The 5,635-nt window shown below is 56.4% G+C and overlaps 1 protein-coding gene across 2 annotated transcripts in view; it reads left to right on the forward strand.

Annotated features, from left to right (window-relative positions):
- LOC127748753 (uncharacterized) overlaps positions 1 to 5,635 on the forward strand; it is a 161,350-nt gene that overhangs the window by 47,614 nt on the left and 108,101 nt on the right. The window lies entirely within an intron of this gene.

The following is a 5,635-nucleotide window of genomic DNA, read 5'->3' on the forward strand; positions in this document are numbered from 1 at the left end:
GGGCCGGCCGCTGAGCGATGGGAGGGCACGGTCGGCGGTGATTACCAGCAGGGGTGTGGACGCGCTCTGTTACGCGGTGCACGCCCTCGAGGGCCTGGCCCCGGCCTGGCCCCGGCTCGAACAATGCTGACCAGAGCGCCCCGCCCGCGCGCCGGAGCTCTGCCGGCCCTAGTGGGCAGCGGCGGCGGCGTGGCGCTTCACTCTTGCTATGCGGCGCGCCTAGCCGTCGGCGGGTTTATTGTTCTGCCGATGGTCCCTCGTTGAAGTTGAAGTTGATAGTCCGGCCGATGCCGTTGCGATAAGGGACGCCTGGCTGCCCCTCCCGGCCCGGCCCTCGCCGTATGATTCATCGTGTCACTAAATCTCTTTGCCGGTGCTCCTCCCCGTCATGCGCGCCGTCACCCCGCCGCTCCGTAAGCGTGCAGCGAAACTTGTCTCACGTACCTCTCCGAGTGTTCAATCTGTATTGGGAGTCGTAAAATTATTGGAAATGATGAGTATAGGCACGACGTTATCGCCAGCGCCAGGATGAGGCACCTTCATTTGTACATTTTCTCATGGAAACACTCCGTCTCGTGGCTTTCAAAGGTTTTCGAAGCGGCGCACCCTCGGCTGTAGGCACGGCTTCACAGAGCCAGCCTGGTCTGCTGGCGGAGCGCCTGCTAGGTAGGCAGCGCGGGCCGACCGAGCGCGCCCGTGCGCGGCGGGCTGCCGACCCTCCGCCGTGCTGGAGCTGGGCTGCAGGGAGCTCCCCCGGGCGGCGGCAGGGCGGGGCGGGACCGCAGTCTCCCGTACTCGGCTCTACATACCGTTTGCGTCGCAGCAAACGTGCGTGCGATCGCCTCCCGCCCCGTCGCACAACGCACATGTACGCACGTACACTCGCACACTGACACGCCGGGGAGACGTCAACCTGCCGTGTCCAACTGGCGTGCACATGCAAGTGCACAACACTATGTTGCACACTATTAAGTGTTTGATTGGATATGTGAATACTTTTAAGTGATAAACAGGAAAGTATTCCAATATCCGCAAACATCCAGTCAAACATTTAAAATATGCAACATTGTGTTGAGCACTTGCGTGTGCAAGTCTGTCGAACACTTTATTTATCAGTGTTTCGATGTGAATTGCACACATCCGTGCATGCGTTTCTACCGGTTATTTCCAACGTCGAAACTCGACAATTACTCCGACGTGGCCCAAACTTTTGCCGTTTTCTACCGCAAGCTGTGCACACCTAGTCCCCCCCCCCCCTCCGCCCCTTCCGTGCGACGACGAGCCCAGATTTACGTCGGGCGTTAATGGCGACAGGGACGCCCCTCTTCGCGGCTCTTCCTTTTTCCGTCCCAGTCGTCCTCGCCCCCTCCCCCTCCCATCCCCCCTCTCTCTCTCACTACCTCTCTCCCTCGCCCCGTCTCTCTCCTCCTCTCTCTCCCCCACCCTCCCCCCCCCACTCTCTCTCCGTCTCTCTCCTCCTCTCTCTCCCCCTCTCTCTCCCCCTCCCTTCCTCTCCCCTCCGGACCCAGTCGGTCTGACAAGGTGAGGAGGGCGCTGGCTGCACGCGCCGCGGCCCGCCACCAGGGGGAGCGGGGGGATTACAGTTGGGTATCCTAGAGCTCTTTGATGATGTGAGAAGTCTGCGGGGTGGGGGAGGAGGAGGAGGAGGGACGAAGTGCGGGGGTTATATGAAGTCCTGCGCGGCATGCGGAATAGAAGGTGCCTTTAGTTTCGTCCAATGAACGTAGACATATTGGTTCGAACAGCATATCGTGTTGTCGTGGACGTTTGTTATCCTAAGAGAAATTCCGGAGGTCCAGAGAGGGATTGTTCGGATCCAAGTACTCTTTCCCCTTTGCTCGATGCCCGTGTAATTAGTTTGGTGAAGTACTGGAGGTCGGTGGACAGACCCCTCCCCCCCTCGCCCCGCTACTCCTGCTCCTTTAAGCCATCTAGAAAGTTTGTGGCCTAGTGTGAGTGTGTGTGTGTGTATAGGTGTGGCTGAGTGTGTGTGTATAGTCTTTTTATTGACTCTGGCGGGTGTGCCTTATTCTGAAAGAATGATCCAAGTACTCTTTCCCCTTTGCTCGATGCCCTTGTAATTAGTTTGGTGAAGTACTGGAGGTCGGTGGACAGACCCCCCCCCCCCTCGCCCCGCTACTCCTGCTCCTTTAAGCCATCTAGAAAGTTTGTGGCCTAGTGTGAGTGTGTGTGTGTGTGTATGTGTATAGGTGTGGCTGAGTGTGTGTGTATAGTCTTTTTATTGACTCTGGCGGGTGTGCCTTATTCTGAAAGAATGAACCCGTCGAACGACCTTCCTCTGTTTAGCATGCAGGGCTGGTCGGCCCGGGCCGCCACCAGAGCGCGCCGCAGCGCCGCGGCTGCGCTGGGCGACTTCCAGGAGCGGCGCGCACGGTGTGTCCGTAGTGGACTTCGCTTCCCCTCCTCGCCGGTATCTGAAAGCACCCGAGGATGCCATGGGGCGTTCGCTGCAGCCAGGTCCTCCGTGTCTGCGGCCTCCTCGGCGTGGACCCCCATCGACTTGACGAGCTGCTCCGTGGCGAGCTGCTCGTGGTGACGACGAACACGCTCGTGGGCTCCAACACGGGGCTGTTTGTTTTCGTGGCGCTGTCAGCCAGGTGTCGCGTCCCCAGGCCAGGTGTGGAGGCGCCCCCGCCCTGCCCCGCCCTGCCCCGCCCGGGCCCCGCCGAGCTGAGCGGAGCTGAGGCAAGGTGTGGGTGGCCGCCGTCTAGTGCCCCTCACCTCGCCGCCCGGCTGTAAACGGACTACTATTTCCGAGCCTCCTCGATCATGTACCAGCGGCTGCTAGCGGCTGGCTCGTTAGACGGGGCCAACTGGCTTTATACCAAAAGTAGGTGCCGCACGCTGAAAAAAAAGAACATGGGAGCGTTGTCGATTGCCTCGATTGGTATTGATTGGGCAATGGTCGTAGCTGTATAGATGATTAAAATGTGACATCGTCATAGAGCTTCGAATATTCTTCTAATGTTTCAAAGCTGTTTGGCTAGCGGGGTGCGAGTATAATACCGTTGTGGTGGCACACTGCAAAAAACCTGTTGTTATTAAAGACAGCTGTGACACTCAACAGAAATTCGCACTTGGATCGGCCCCAAGCCCGAGTACATTCTGTTGCTAAAGATGCAATACGGTCCTTGGCCCAACTACATTGTATAGTTGTCTGGACCATGACCTGGAACATTTCTCTAACGATGAGGGGCCGCGTCACACGGTTATCAACACAAAATCATCTCGGTACGATTATTTCTGTTCTTGTTCATGATGAACTCAACTTCACAACCTCTGGTCATATCTTTAAAATGACGATAGTCCACATTTTCAAATCTAATTCAAAACAATGCAACGATTAGTGAGAGACTGGGCGGCTTGGTGATTCTCTTGTTTGAGGTGAGAGAGAGAGCTTCCAACGACGAGCCCCCTTCTCCTCTCCAGGTCACCCTCCCCCTCTCCTGAGCAAGTCCCTGCCCCCGGCTGCCTGCAGAGGTGTCCCTGAGGAGGTTCTGGCGGAATTGCATCACGATAGTGTTTCGTTGGAAGTGTAGAGAGAGAGAGAGAGGGGGGGAGGGCAGGAACTCCTTTGCCTTTGCGTGGCGCGGTGTCGCGGGGCTGAGCAGCTGCGGAGTCCTCCGGGGACATTAGTATTCGGTAGCGCATCATACCTGGCTGCGCTACGCTCGGGACGCGCCGCGGTGCTGAAGTGCTGGGACACGCGGGGGCGAGGGAAGGGCCTGTGCCCGGGCTGGTGGAGTGTGGTGTCCCAGCACTGGCAGGAAGCGCCCGATAAGCATCGCATAGCAGGTGTTTAGGCGGCTCGGCCCGCCGGCCCCATGGGGGCGCGACCCCGGCATATGCCCCTGGCCCTGGCGACAGTTGGATCCAGATGGGGGCCTCGGGGGCCAGCGCCAGAGTGACCGCATCGCAGGCCGCGGCGGCGACTGGCGACTGTGGTCTGCCCTGGTCTTGGCACTAGCCGGTGGCTCCAACAAGACTACGATGAACATAACTACTCCTACGCACTGTCCCTTCGTTTGGATCGTGGAATCAGCCGTATGAGTCATGTGCACGCCCATTGCCCCCGCCTGACGCCCGACGCCCGCCGAGACTTTCGTCACTTACATTCGCGGACACGCGGGGGAGGGGGGGGGGTCGCCTTGATTAAAGTTTGACCGAGAGGTTGTCTGCCTTTGAATGGGCGTGATCAACCGTGGAGCGTTAACACACACTTAACTGTACTACCACGGAGTCGGACACTTGCAAGTATCCAGCTTGCAGGTGTACACTTCCTAGTGCTAAGAAAGCAGTTGCACACACTTGGTTTATCAGTGTATTTGCACTGAAGCGCCAGTCTTCAGCCTACCCAGAAGAAAAAGATGGCACAAATTCACTCACTCTTCTTTAGCTTAGCTCGCTTTCTTCACCATTTCGTTTCTAGAATTGCTCATCATGGTTGCCGCTTGAGGTAGTGGAAATGCGCCGCCCCCTCCCTCCACACTTTTTCGAATAGCATTTGTTGTTTCTAAAACAAAAAAAAGTTCTTTGCACAAAAATTCAAGGTTGTTGTTCGGCCTGCACACAGCGTGGCCCGGCCGGATGCAGGGCACCACGTGAGCAGGTAGGAGGCCCCGATGGGAGATAAGCCCCTCCATGGTAGCCGCAGGACTCGGCAGGACGCTTTGTTTGAGCACTGCCAGATGCGTGCGATATGAGTGCCCCGTCGCTTTTATTTAAAACGAGCCGGCAGCAGCGCAACCACGCGCGCTTTTTAATGGAATCTCTCTAACAAAAGGAAATTATTTTCACATTATGGAATCTTGCTTTTATCAAAGTTGTAGGTTGTAATTTCGTTAAACTTGATTATCGGCGATATTTTGGCAGGAAACGCGGAACATCAGTGTTTCAGTTAACTACAGCAAAAACTAATACAAAACAAAGAACAAAATATCGCACTCTTTTTATGTATCAGAGTCAATAAAACCTTCCGCAGGAACAGTACCGAACTCAAAGTAAATACATCACTCGTTATCTCCAGCAGACGCGTGCCGCAGAGCGGGGCCTAATTCATGACGCTGTCATTTTTCTCGGAGTCCTACATACTTCTTTCAAAAGGTCACCACACTTTTCTGGAATCCGAAATTCCAGGGATCCTCCTCCTTGGCAGGGCTGGCCACAGGCGGGCCGCCGGGCCTGTAAGTCATATGCTTCTCTCTCTGTTGAGTTGGCAGCTCTTGACAAAACTATGAGGGCGCTTTTTATTTTCTCCCAAGTTGTACGCGGATGTGGACGACTCTCAGTCGCTTATCAATGGCGGCCTCCCCTGCAGGAAGCTCTTTGGCTGCCGGCGGGATGTTCCAAACTAAAGTCGCGGCAGGGCTTAGCGCGGTCGGGTGGGGCGGAGGGCTGCCGTTTGAGCTGGTAGTGCGGGGTGGGCGGTGCCGAGGTGTTAGCTCCGCCATGAGCCCCTCCGATGTACTTATCTCAACTTTCCCAGAAACATCGTCAGCTCCAACCAGAAGTCATGTCAAGTCACAGACACACACATACATACAGACGCAGTGGCGGGGGGTGCATGACACACACACGCCGAACATCACTGGTG

This window comes from Frankliniella occidentalis, unplaced genomic scaffold, assembly GCF_000697945.3.
Source record: "Frankliniella occidentalis isolate FOCC.00 unplaced genomic scaffold, Focc_3.1 Scaffold12, whole genome shotgun sequence".
In the NCBI taxonomy this organism is placed as follows: Eukaryota; Metazoa; Arthropoda; class Insecta; order Thysanoptera; family Thripidae; genus Frankliniella; species Frankliniella occidentalis.